This window comes from Triturus cristatus, chromosome 6 (genome assembly GCF_964204655.1).
Source record: "Triturus cristatus chromosome 6, aTriCri1.1, whole genome shotgun sequence".
Lineage (NCBI taxonomy): Eukaryota > Metazoa > Chordata > Amphibia > Caudata > Salamandridae > Triturus > Triturus cristatus.
In genome coordinates this window covers 339,603,850-339,618,279 of record NC_140589.1, presented here as the reverse complement: position 1 = coordinate 339,618,279, position 14,430 = coordinate 339,603,850, and the positions used below count along the sequence as shown (strand labels likewise).

The 14,430-nt window shown below is 45.1% G+C and overlaps 1 protein-coding gene and 1 long non-coding RNA gene across 2 annotated transcripts in view; one reads left to right on the top strand and one right to left on the bottom strand.

The window, feature by feature from the left end:
• The window catches only part of LOC146817149 (uncharacterized), a 38,114-nt gene extending 27,248 nt beyond the window's left edge, over window positions 1-10,866 (bottom strand). The window contains exon 1 of the long non-coding RNA XR_014962944.1: window positions 10,785-10,866. This is a non-coding gene — a long non-coding RNA (uncharacterized LOC146817149). The remainder of the gene's footprint in view (window positions 1-10,784) is intronic.
• Window positions 10,867-11,992: 1,126 nt separating this feature from the next.
• The window catches only part of GRHL1 (grainyhead like transcription factor 1), a 352,334-nt gene continuing 349,896 nt past the window's right edge, over window positions 11,993-14,430 (top strand). The window contains exon 1 of the mRNA XM_085610721.1: window positions 11,993-12,114. The gene's annotated coding sequence lies outside the window, so the exon portion shown is untranslated. The remainder of the gene's footprint in view (window positions 12,115-14,430) is intronic.

Below are 14,430 nucleotides of genomic sequence, written 5' to 3'. Positions count from 1 at the left end.
ACCCAGCGCGCACCCAAAATTTAAAAAAAAAAAAAAAAAAAAAAAAAAAATTGCAATTAAGTAAAAAGATATAAGGTGGCTCTAAAAAGAGCCCTTGTGTTTATTGTGTGTTTTTCGGCACCTACAAGTAAGTACCGATGCAGAGTCTAAAGTTCAAGAGGAAGACTCTGTTGCCTTCATCAGTGAAGTGTACACCATCTCCTCTATAAATGTCTTGCATGTTGTAACGCAAGTTGTTGTGGTATATAGAACCCATACCATAGTCTCTGGGGAAAGCAGAAATAGATTTGTTGACGTGCTTCCTTGCTTTGTCAATCTGCGGACAAAAATATATATGTAATATTTCTAACAAGGTATATTTTAGTGAGGAAAGTTTTAGGGCTTTTTTTAAACAATCTTTCAGATTGTTTTTTTTTTGCCCACTGTTAAATGATGAATACAATTGTTTTCACTATTTCAAGTGAAAAATAAAAAATTCTGAAAACAGCAAAAAAAGGGCAAAAAATTGTTTTGTAAAATATGTAAAAACATGTAATGCTTTTTGTAATGTATGATTGAATATTAATACTTTTTTTCTTTTTTTGCAGAACTTTTAAATAAGTGCAAAATATTAGTATTTCTCAATCCTCCCTTTTCATGCTTCCATTTCTTCACCTCTTTTTGTATATTACATTTAAAAAAAAAAAAAAAAAATTAAAAAAAAACCTTGGGTGCGCGCAGGGTGCGCGCACCCCCAAAAAAAATAAAATAAAATAAATCCCCCCCAAAAATGTTTTGGGTTTAGTTTTTAAGTGGCTCTTAAAAGAGCCCTTGAGTTAATGGAGGGAAACAGGAAGAGAAAAACGGAAAAAAAGAAAAAACATCTATGGCCTACTGCACTCATGCGCATCAAATTTTCTCTGAATGAGATCAAGTTTACCGCAATCAGTGCAGCGTGTGGACAACCTCGCAAAACAAGGTGGTCCAAAACGAGGTGTGGAAGAAGGCAAAGGCACCACTGCAGAAGAAGTGCTCGGCTGAGCTGCCGAAGATGTGCTCGGCTGAGCTGCTGCAGATGTCGTCGGTTGAGCAGGTGGAGGGTTTGCTCCAGAAGCTCGACGAAAAGTCACTGGATGCATTTTGTCAACATGCCTCAACATAGTGTGAATGCTAAAAGAATACTTCTTGTTAGGATTCCCACGTGACAAGACTTTTTGACAAAGTATACATGTAACTTTAGGTGCATTTACCTTTTTTTGTCCCTCTGGAAAAGTGAAAAACTGCCATATAAAGCTGTCTTTCTGCTTCCTGCTCCTCTGCCTCTCAAGAGTGTCCTGGTCACTGTCTGAAGATGTTTGCTGTTCAGCCATTGTATCTCAACAACAGAATAGCTCTTTCTCCAAAGGAATCAGAACTAATAATGAGGGGAGTAGGTGTGGTTTGGGAAGAATCTGGAACTGAAAGTACTTCAAACCAATCAAAAGTGATGATTCTTGATCACATGACTTGCCATGAGGGGATTGGGTGTGGTGTTGAAACAATCAGAAACTGAAAGTAATGATAACCAATAAGAAGTGTTGTTTTATTATGCATATAACCCGAGGTGCGCGCACTGCGCAAGCTCCGAGCGCGCACCTCGTGATTACGCATGCGCGAACGCATAGGAGCGCATGTACATACGTCATATGCGCGTACGTAGCGTGCATACGTTGAACACGCGTATACGCGAACGTTATTGCGCGTAATTTAAGCGTATGCGGAAGTAAACCGCGTGGAGCGCGTAGGACGCACGCATGCGTACGTACGTACGCATACGTACTGGGTGCGCGCTCCCAGCGCGCACTATGATGTATATATGCGTACGTAAATAACGTACGGCGGTATTCATAAAAAACTTACGAAATTGTACTAGGAGCGCGCTCAGAGCGCGCACCCCAAGAATTTATATAAAAAAAAAAAAGTGGAGAAAAATTAATTGCAAAAATTTAAAAAACTGTTCAACTTTATGCTAATTGAAATTTTTTAAAAAAAGCAAAAACAAATAAAAGGATACAGATAATATATAAATGAATACATAGGAATTTTATTTTTAATATAAAATTTCTTTTTTTTAATTAAATAATTCAAAAATTTGCATTTAAAAAACCGTACAAATTCACTGAAAAAACCAAAGGTTTCACACACGTTATAGTTAGGAATTAGCATTTAAAAAACCTTGCAAATTCACTGAAAAAACCATAGGTTTCACACGTTATAGTTAGCTGGACATTTCTCTCATACAAAACCAATGAAATTCCCCCGTTATAGTTAGTTCAGCTAACTATAACTCGCGCCCCCGCAATGCACTGCTGATGACGTCACATATTACATCACTCATGACATGGTCAGTGACATCACTCATGACATCACTCATGACATCTCAAATGACATCACTGATGACATCACTGATGACATCAACCTTGTGATAGAGTGGCAGACCTCTTCTCACCCTAATATAACCTTTGATACACACATTCAAAAATAGAGACTAAAATTTTCAAAACAATCGACATACCAATACCAGTTACAACAACCTCTTCAGTAATTGTAAGATCCACATACACATCCACTCATTCACCAACAGTCCTGTACAGTCACTCATACATGTACTCACTCATCATATGTACTCATACACCTATACATCCTGTTACACAACGCCACTCATCCATAGAGTTACTGACACACATAGTCACTCATGCTAATAAAGAATCAAACATACATTTACTTGCATATACAGTTATACACACACCACCACACTTACTTCTACGGGAACTTACACATACTTAGTCTTTTAAACAATCACTTATAGAAACACATACTTATTCATACTGGAACTCTTTCAATCTCTCACTCTCAGATATACTCACTTATATACACCAATAGTCACATATACTAGTTTAAAACATATGTAGTTACTGATAGAGACACTATTGAGACAGTCATTCACTCACTAACACACCCATACACACACTCATCCACCCATACAGTCCTGCAGACATGCTGTCTTCAACACATACAGTGAGTCACTCATTCATGCACCTATGCACTACGTAATACCCCCCACCGAACCATACACACACTCACACTGATACTAAAAAAACCAACTAATAACCTATATAGACACCCATGTAGCTACTCACCAACCCATGCAGCCACTTATACACAAAGTGAGAGACTGATACAGATATTTACATATTTAAACATTACTCACTAAGCAATGTATTCACTATGATACACTTAATCAGTCAGTTATACAATCAATTTTTCAAAAACAAATCATCCATTTAGACACTTATATACCCATTTATTCTTCCATCGACCTTGAGATATACATATATAAAACATATTTAATTTTCAGAAAAACAGACATTCACTGGATGATCTCATCAGTGATGTCATTTGAGATGTCATCAGTGATGTCATGAGTGATGTCACTGACCATGTCATGAGTGATGTAATATGTGACGTCATCAGCAGTGGATTGCGGGGGCGCGAGTTAAAGTTAGCTGAACTAACTATAACGGGGGAATTTCATTGGTTTTGTATGAGAGAAATGTCCAGCTAACTATAACATGTGTGAAACCTATGGTTTTTTCAGTGAATATATATATATATATATATATATATATATATATATATATATATATATATATATATATATATATATATATATATATAGAGAGAGAGAGAGAGAGAGAGAGAGAGAGAGAGAGAGAGAGAGAGAGAGAGAGAGAGAGAGAGAGAGAGAGAGAGAGAGAGAGAGAGAGAGAGAGAGAGAGAGAGAGAGAGAGAGAGAGAGAGAGAGAGAGAGAGAGAGAGAGAGAGAGAGAGAGAGAGAGAGAGAGAGAGAGAGAGAGAGAGAGAGAGAGAGAGAGAGAGAGAGAGAGAGAGAGAGAGAGAGAGAGAGAGAGAGAGATGGCAAAAATGTTCAATCAACTGTGCGACACCCTGTTATTACATAGTAGGCGCACAACGTGACATTCACTCTTCCCATTTGCCCAAGGACTCTCAGAAACAGAGCGTGTTGTTCATGGCGTAGCCTTTTATTCACGAACAGGTAATTCACCAGTGACCAACACGAGAGCAACATTATCTCTTTGGATATAGAATTATCAAAGCATCACTCTTTAGTGGTATTAACTTGACGAAGGCTGCCGGGCAATTAGGCACACATTACACTTGAACTTGAGCTTGGCCGTTACACTTGAACTTGAGCTTGGCCGTACACTTTAGTGGCCTTGGCCTGTCAAAGGCAGTAAAGAAGATATGCACCAGATTACATTTGAACTCTTGAACTTGGCCATACACTTGAACTTGGCCATCTCGGCCCACCAAGCCCCCACTCCGCTGAGCACATTGTGCCAGGAGGCCCCAACGCGCTACAGCAAACAGTTGCACTTCTTGTAAACCAGGGCCCCTCATGGCACACTGGCATGCCCACCGGGGTACCTGCACCCAGGCAGCCTCCCCAGGGTTCACCTCAGTCCATAGGCTGTGGGTTAGGGCAGAAGAGTCAGGGACCACCAGCAGGCCAATCCCCCCTTCCGCCTACCCTCTGCACATGTGGCTCCTACCCCTTTCTGGGGGCCATCCAGTTGTTTTACCGCCATTGTTGCGCTTGCTTGTTAGCTGTCACCGTTCCGCCCTCGCTCTCTTGCCGGGTGGGTGGGTGGTCGATGATGTGCCCCTGCAGCTTGCCAGAGGTTCGAAGGGACAAAGAGGCTGAGGATCGCAGGGCGCAGATTCAAATAAGCCTTCCAGCGCGCCCTGACGACGTCACTTCGTTCAGCCCCCTTTTCCTGCCCTGGGGGAAGGTCCAGTCCCGTGGCGCTACTAAGGGCGCCCCGCCTCTAGGCGCGGGGGGCGCCGGTCATAGTAGGCGCACAACGTGACATTCACTCTTCCCATTTGCCCAAGGACTCTCAGAAACAGAGCGTGTTGTTCATGGCGTAGCCTTTTATTCACGAACAGGTAATTCACCAGTGACCAACACGAGAGCAACATTATCTCTTTGGATATAGAATTATCAAAGCATCACTCTTTAGTGGTATTAACTTGACGAAGGCTGCCGGGCAATTAGGCACACATTACACTTGAACTTGAGCTTGGCCGTTACACTTGAACTTGAGCTTGGCCGTACACTTTAGTGGCCTTGGCCTGTCAAAGGCAGTAAAGAAGATATGCACCAGATTACATTTGAACTCTTGAACTTGGCCATACACTTGAACTTGGCCATCTCGGCCCACCAAGCCCCCACTCCGCTGAGCACATTGTGCCAGGAGGCCCCAACGCGCTACAGCAAACAGTTGCACTTCTTGTAAACCAGGGCCCCTCATGGCACACTGGCATGCCCACCGGGGTACCTGCACGCAGGCAGCCTCCCCAGGGTTCACCTCAGTCCATAGGTTGTGGGTTAGGGCAGAAGAGTCAGGGACCACCAGCAGGCCAATCCCCCCTTCCGCCTACCCTTTGCACATGTGGCTCCTACCCCTTTCTGGGGGCCATCCAGTTGTTTTACCGCCACAGGGCGAGACGCTCCCTGGCGTGCTCGCCCTCCCCCCGCGCTAACTGTGCCCCCAAATAGCCCCTAGCATTGTTTGTATGAGCCACTGCCCGTCTACCGAAATTCTGACCTCCATCCTGATTCCACCTCTCTCTTTTGTTATCTGGGCCGTCTTGTGATACATTACCTGCCCCCTTACAGTGACCATCTAATTGTGAAGAGCCTAGTTTACACCATCTCCTGTTTGCCCTGAATTAAACCATGACCCCCTGCCCGGAACCTGTCCCCAGCTGTATTTCCCCCACCGTTATCCTAAAGGGAACTACTATCCCAGGCCCTCCATAACATTTCCGCCCGTACGGGTGCGTAGATGCTAGCGCCACCCAATTAGACTCCCCTGGACTCCCAGGACAGCGGAGGAAGTGTTGGACCCGCTACCTTCCTCTTACTGGTCGCCCGTATCACTTTCTTCCCTAGCTTGTCCTTGGCCTTAACCAGAACCCCTTTAACTTATACTGCCTGCGTTATCCTACCGACCACATATAGAAACTTCCCTTCAGACCATTGATCCTTGAGCGGTGGCGTAATAACGCTCCCTCTTACAGCCTTGTGATAATTTACCAGGCCCAAGAATGCATTAGATAAACATCTTGGCAACTAACCTCAGTAGCAGGCACATTGTCCAGAAGCCTCTCTTAATGCCCACCTAGTTGGGAAGGCCCAACCCTATCTCCCGCAGGTCATAGGGCAGATGAACAGCTCATAGATTGCGCAAGCCACTCTTCAGTATATCAACCTTTCTTTACAAAGGAACCTTTCAAAGAGGTTAAAGTCAAGTGCCAGCAGGCCCCTTAACCGTATTCATCGCCCTCACCTTAAACCAAGGTCATCCCTTGAATAGTAACTTCCAGGGCACCGCAACGCGGTCCATCCCTGCCAGGGGAGACCTACCACTAGGCCAAATCCCCCAAAATGTTCAATTTCTGGCATCCCGGGGTAGGGCAGAAAGGCCAGGACCACCAGCAGGTCAGTCCCCCCTCCTGCCTGCCCAGTGCCCACATTAATTCAACCCCCTTCCAAGGGGAAAGTCAAGTAAATCAGTCCACATTTGGGGTAGCCCCCATTTCTTCTGCAAGAAAATCTAACTACTGCCCTATACCGTTACCTGCTAACATCAGTCAAAGTTAACTTACCAACCAGGCACCTCCTTGTGCCTGGAAACCACTCGGCTATGCTACATATTTTGTGTCCATCAACAGACCTTCTTCAGCCGGACTTGCACTGGGCTGGACTCCTGCACTGCCACCCTCTGAGCTATTGCTCCACCCTCTGACAGGCTGCTCACTTTGTGAGTGGTGTTGCTTTGCCCCTTACTGGTTAGGACCTGCGGTTTTAGGCCGCCACAGGGGTATAAAAGGCTGGTTTTGCTTCGCCCCTTACTGTTAAGACCTGTGGTTGCAGGCTGCCACAGGGGTATAAATGGCTGGGTTACCATGATAATGTAGCACCTGCTGGGTGTTACCCTGTGCCCGAGGTGAAGTTTGTAAATTGCACTCCATAACCACCTTTACCAGGGAGCCTCTGGTTACCGTATCCTCTGCTAAGTGCCTCTATTAAATCCTCCCGCCCCCGCATGGCCAACACTATGTGAGGATGGCGTTGCCCTTTGGTCGGGGGAAGCAGCGGCTGGATGATTTAATTTATTGCCTGGTAACTAGCCAGACCCGGTAGCCCGCGCAGCGATACTCACCGTTCAACCCCAAACTGACTACTACCCTAACGGTTATTATGTCCTTCGCAAAAGACCCCCTACGTGAAAGGAATAAATACTGTTCCATATCGGCACAAACTGGTGATTGTAAACTTGGATTTTGGAAGGGGTCCTCCTGTAACCAAGCCTTTAGAATGTTTTTGTACTGTCCCCTCACACTTATTGGCATCGCCGTGAAAACATAACAAAAAACTACATCCATGCCAGAATTGGTTCCCCAGCACTAGCGGCTCAAGGGTAATTGTAAGCAGACAGAATTTCGTCTATTTCCTGACTTCTTAGCAGCACCATGAGCCCTTGGTGAGACGTTCTACTTCAGACCAAGGCTGATTCCTCCTATACTATCGCACCAGCCATGTGATTATGTTGGCAAGACAGAGTTTATGTCCTTTGTGTTGAATTAACCATAACGTTTTACAGCTAACTGGAAGAAGGTAAAAGTTTTGAACTGTTAAACCTTTTTTTTTTTTTTTTTTAAATAAATGGTCTGGTACGCCCCTAGGGCTACAGCCATATTTGTCCTTAATTATTGAGAATTGTTGATCTTTGAATGTTACCTGGCTCTAATCACATAAGGAGATTAGTAGTGTATATTTAGCAATAAATACATATATATTGACATAAATACCTGTGTGGTGTCTTTTCAATTGGTATTTCAAGAGATTATAAGGTAAAACAAGCTGCTTTACATTCCTCAGAGACTTAGCCGCCCGGACCATTATGGCTGGCATTTCTAACCGTACCGTGTTACCCCCAGGAAACTTGGTTATTGCCACTTACGGGAGCATTGGGCCCAAACGTACTAACAGTGACTGAGACCAATGGCTGATTTCCTTATTGCTGGTAACATAAACGGAAATGAGTATGTGCTGTTTTTAAAATAACAGCATTGTCCGGTTTTAGATCTACAGAGTTCCTACTGGACTGCATAACCTTACTGGAGTTTGTGTGATGGGGGCTACCCGAATACGTAAAGTTCTGCTCAGCTGTGCCTGCAAGCCTATTCCAACGTGTACCTTGTCAATGAAGGAAAGCCAGTCCGCAAATCCTGCTAGTTAGAGAACTTGTCTATGATTTATACCAGGTGACCTATAGCGTGTGGATTCAGGTACACATCCGGCGCCTATTGTATTTCCACGTGCGGCCCCTATCCCACTGACTCATTGCAATGTACCGAGAGTGGTAATAAGCGTACGCCCACCCGGAAGCAATGCCCACTACTAGCGTGCAGACCCCATTTGTTAAAAGCTCTTTCTTTTCTAGCATGTTGCATCAGCCGGGCTCTCTGTGTATGGCTAGAACTTGGAAAAACTGTGGATGTCCAGTTTTTGTATCAATGGCTCTGCATTAAAGAGCTCAGGGTGTAACAGGTGACGAACATAAATGATTCTCGCAGATTACATTTCTGATTACATCAAACTCTGGGTTGGTTCGAACCACCAACCTTTCGGTTATTAGCTGAACGCGCTAACCGGTCGTGCCACAGAGATATCTCTAGTACAGGCGACGAGAGGGTAATCTATAGGGGGATTGATAGATGAGTAATCTGAAGGGGCCTGAAAAGTATCCGACAGATGTGAGTGACTGGCCCCACGCTTTTCTTAACAATTACACAGTGGCTTTTTACCCCTGAACCTCAACGCTTTTACCAACGGACCTGGACTGGACCGGGAATACTCCCAAAACCCGTCTGCCGCCAGCGCACTACAAAGAAAGCCTTTCAAAACATTGAAGCATGCAAGCCTTCCAAAACAAACTCAAGCATGCATGGCGTTCACACCGGTAACAGGGAAACCCGCCAACCCCGCCCCCAGGGTACATAGGATTTGCAGCAGCAATGTACGCATCCAAGGTCCCAAACCGCATCGCAGGAATACTCGCCGCCCTGCCGGCCGCCCCGGCGCTACCCACATTCTTGCCTTGATATTACCTCACTCCCACATTGTTTCTTTATGTCTATAACAAGACTCTTCACTCTGCCTTTCTATTCCCTGAACATTTACTAATCTGCAGCCTCTCTTCTCTGCAATGGCCGACTCGATGTGGACACGAAGGATCACACGATTATTATTTTTCACTAAATTATTCCAACGACATGGCCGTGCTTGTTCCATTCACGCCTTCAGCTTTACGAATTTAAAACGAGACTTGTTCTTTGCCCAACTCCAACTCTCTCTCGCTTATTTGAACTCAATAAATAAATTTTATTCACCACTCTATAATTACACAGTAGTCATATCTTATTAAGAGGAACTATATCACGGTATTAGTATAGAAATCCCTGGGAATTATATGTGTTTGTTGACATATATCACTCTCCATAGCGGGAAATAGGTCATTTACAGCGTTGGTACCTCAGATACACACCGCTGCCACATCCGTGACAACCCGCACTCCTGAGCGCTTTACTCACTCTCTGGCGCCGCGTCCCGCCCTACAGGCCATACTGCCTCGACCATCCCAAGCTTGATGCCAGACAACGCGCTTCCTCCCCCGATGCCGTCCGGTCCTTCCTTTCCGCCTGCACATCATAACTGACGTTTTATGTCATAAAACACAAGTTAGACTAGGCGACTGAATGGTGAGGTATTTCCACCAATTGAAATATGTCCTGCGGCTTTCACTCAGTCGGGACCTTTAGGTTCTGTAATGCGTCTGTTTTAAAATATAAATAATCGCTATGTCAAGCCTAATGTTATAACCGGTTGCCAAAGATCAAAGCGCCTTCTCGTTGGAGAAATAATTGAAAAACAGCTCTGAGCGGAGCAGTGTGCCCAGAAGTTTAAATACCGACTGTAGCCTTCTATAACGTTATTCCCACAACGCGCTGCCTAAACGCGCCTACTCTTTAATCGCCGCTGCTTCGACAATGCCAGGAAATAGTCAGGCTCTACCAGGTAACCTTTAACGGACCCACCTTATTTTATAACTAATTCCCAAATTTAATTGCTGCAGGTCAGACCCTGGTATTTTAAAAAACAACCTTCCCGCCGCGTCTCAAGGCCCCCGCCCGGTCCCCCACGCAATTACTAATTATCCAAATAAAGTACTAACGCCTCGACAAAAGGCCCCGAGTACAAACATTGCCAATTTTGCTACGCTGTGAGGTCCCCTCACCGCGCTGCCTGCTGTAACTTTCACTTGCTTCGAGCTGCGACCGGCGGCGCGGCAGCTTCCGAACCCCTTCTGCTTCCCGCACCAAAAGGCGGCCTCGTTACCTCCCCCATTGCAGGCATTACAATCGGGCAATATATCACCATCTACCACCGTGCCCCTCGACAGTAAAGGGGAGATTCCCTTCGCATATTGTGGCGAAATGCCTTAATCGACGACCGTATCTTTCCTGTAACTGCACGGAAAGGAAATAAACAAGAAACAAAGGCGCGCCCCGCCGCATATGGCGTTGAGACGCCTCTCACTCTAAAAGGCAATATTTATTTAACTACATGATCGACAATCTCTCCTAACACTACGCCTAGGGCCCCCTCAAACCTCCTGTGCCAAACTCGGCACACCGCCGACTCGAACTCTCTCCGCGCCGATGATGTGCCCCTGCAGCTTGCCAGAGGTTCGAAGGGACAAAGAGGCTGAGGATCGCAGGGCGCAGATTCAAATAAGCCTTCCAGCGCGCCCTGACGACGTCACTTCGTTCAGCCCCCTTTTCCTGCCCTGGGGGAAGGTCCAGTCCCGTGGCGCTACTAAGGGCGCCCCGCCTCTAGGCGCGGGGGGCGCCGGTCAATGTTCTCATTGTGTATTGTCTTAAGGGAAGCGCAAGGCTGCTGGTGCACGCATCTGTAGCTCTGAGATCTGAGAGTGCACACGGTAGCTCCATTTGTAAGGCCGCAAGGAGCCCCTAATTTCAAACCTAGCGCTCGGTAGTTCAGCGGCAGTAGTGTACTAGCCTGTAAACTGAAAATGTTAGCTGCGGCGCTAACGAACTTTCCCAAAACGAATGCGTAATGGGCAGGCGGATTTAAAAGCAAACGCAGGTTCAAAAGAAATCTTTTAAAGGAGAACCCTTCGAGGAGGTGCCTTGAAGTGTGGTGTCTGTGCGAATCATAGAGGCGCCTGCTTTGTTGCTGAAATGTTGTCATGATCCCATAGGGCAGAGTTATAAATGCCTGCTGCGTGACGTAGACGGGGCATTAGCCTAATAAAAGGTAGGTTGCGGCTGCTAAGGGGACTCCCCTGCCCGAGGCGATTGCACCTCTGCTGACTGCGGCCTCCCGCCTGCCTCTCCGCACTGAAGCTCTGTTCTCTCCTCGCTCTGTTGGAAAAAACAAGAAAAGAAGCGTCTGCGATAAAGCACCCCGTGGTACATAAACACGAGGCGATGGTTACTGCTAACACGAGGGTGCTTGGAGCCAACACCGCGCGGATTACTGGCACGCCCTTTCAAACACCTAATTACAACTCCTGACGCCCACTCTTCTCCCATGGCAGCGCTACGGTGTTTACAGCTCGTTTCCATTGGTTCTTAACTTGCCGATCTGTACTTTTTAGTTTCCAGATAATGCCTTTCACGTGTGGTGGACGTTTAAGCCGCCCAAAACCTGCATCATATTTAATTTCTGGATTATTATCTCAGAAACCTTTTTTGGCTTGTGTAAGAGCCAGCCCAGCGAGGGCACAGCGCCAGTAGGGACATCTGAGCCCCAGCCGTGGTGCTTGGGGTCACCTGCCAGGCGTGTCAGGGTCCCAACTGCGAGTCTGCAAACACTGGGCTAAGTACAACCCCTTCGCACTTGCTTATGAAGATAGCAAGCGTGCAACGACCATTGGGGTAAGAGGGCTTTAGACCCCACACACCCAGGTGCCAAAGGTATGACGTATTCCGTAGGTACCTTCGTCATCATTTACTGTCATTGTAATTACGTTTGCTTGAAGGATCCTGTGTGGAAAAAAGACTGAGTAAAGTGGTCTTTAAGCTCTTCCTGGTTTTGATTAACTTTACCGGTCTAATGTATTTACATATGCACAATCTGTCACAACATTTTCCAAATATTCTTTAGAGGTGAACCTGCAAACCACAATACATGAGTATATACATTCAACCAAGGTTTGACAAACATTTTTTATCTTTTATCTCATGGTTCTTAAGTAGTTTTCAAACATTTCTTGATGAAATTACAATTGTGATATCCCAGATATTTTAAATACCTATTATACAAACAAATACAATGTTAACCAATAATATTAATCTAGGTGAGGTCCACTGATGTGGTGTGTATTTATTAGGGTTGGAGAGCCTGCAAGCTGTGACATTTCGCTAATGAATATGTACTTTTCATGCCTGTTCACTTATTATGCAATACTGCTTGGCATTGTGTTCTGTCTGCCTCACTTTGTGTTTGCGCTTGTTCGAATTTTCATATGGTTGATCATATTGATGTTCTACATTACCAATTTTATCCTACTTTGTTCAGTTTGTTTAGTTCCTTCCCATTGTATGTTTATTTGAGGGGGAAAGGAGTAGAGTGTAGGGGATGGAAGGTGTGGGTTAATTTGATTGTGTTTTTGTCGATCAAGGTGGGTATTCATCTGTTTTGGTTTCTATTGCAAATACTGACCAATATCAATGGTTTAATGTTCTTTAAAACGTCACACGTGCAGAAACATTCCCCAAATGTTTGCAGGAGGAGGTCCTCAGCCCTCAAGTAAAGTGAACGTTAATCCTAGCAGATTCTAACTTAAGTTGCTGTTCTGTTGTCTGTAGATAGAGACTACCATTTAGGCCTTGTCTCAACAATTATTGGAGAATACCTCAACTCCCATGGAAAGTGTTTGTTTAAATCCTACCAAATTTTTATCATTACTACCAGCTTAATGTGCTATAAATTGTACTATTCACCAATAAATTTGGGTAAAGCCTTTGGTTAAGAGCTGCGTAGCTCTGCGAGACATTGCATCGCTCTGAGTCAGACCCAGTGAAACCTTCAGTTAAGGAGGGGAAGTGCACTCTGGTGCCAGCCAAGGATCCAGGATCTTGAGGACAACACTTGGGGGTCAGGACTCACTCCCACAGAAGTCAGCAGAGGGAGGCCAGGCCAGTTCTAGTTGGGTCTGGTCAGCTGGGAAGCAGGAAAAAGGCCTCTGGAACTTTTTGTATCCCTTTAGTTCGCCGCAGGAGGTCAGTCAAATGACACTTGGAGTCACTTCTGGGGTACTGGGTTCAAGGCAACCAACTCCAGTCTTCCTTCAGGCTTCAAAAAGCAGGCCAGTTCTTCTTCTGAGTCTTCACATGTCCATGAGTGTTCTGATTTCAGGTTCTTGGGATGCCACTTTTAGTCCCAGTGCAAGCCTGTCGGTGGGGATCACCCCTTTGTCTAACTTTTAAACTGGTTATTCTCTTTTCCATAGGTTTGGTTCCAGACTGGCTAGTAAAACAAAGGCATGCAGGCCAAGGTGTGAGCTGCATCTGCCAGTGACAGGGTAGGCTTCTTCTGAAGACAGGGCCAGCTTGGTACAGCCCACAGGCTACCCTTTGAAGTGCAATCAGGGCAGGGACACAGCTCCTCCCCAGCCACCCTCTCAGGAAGACTCACCTCTCCACACACAGGTCCTTTTTCCACTGACTATAAGGACTACACATCACACCACAGGCGAGCCATTAACAGTCAAGTGACACTGGCAGAAGTGTGCATTTGGCTTAGTCAGGAAAATGCCAACTTTCTAAAAGTGGCATTTTCAAAATAGAAAGTTAAAATCTGACTTGACCATCAGGTTGGGTTTTAAATTCCTAGTAAAACAAGTCCTTGAATCAATTTTCTAGCTTGCTCCAAAATTAAACTATGCATTATAAGGCATTATAATGTAACACAGTGCTTTTCTATGGGAGAGTCTCCTTTCTGCAGTGAAAAACGACTTTGGAGGATTTTGACTGCCAGTAAAATTTGAGTACACATGCCACAACTTCTTCAGAACAATTTAGCACCAACCCTATGAAATGTTTTTTAAATCTAATTTAATTATAACAGATGCTTAAAGTCTTTTATTCTTAAACATGCGCCATATGCCTCTAAATTTCCAAAGCATTACCTTAAATTCCTGTAAAGATGTCTTTCAATCCTATTAAGTATTTATCAATACTATTAAATTAATATGTAGGCCTTGGCCAGCTTAATCGGAGGAATTTGCT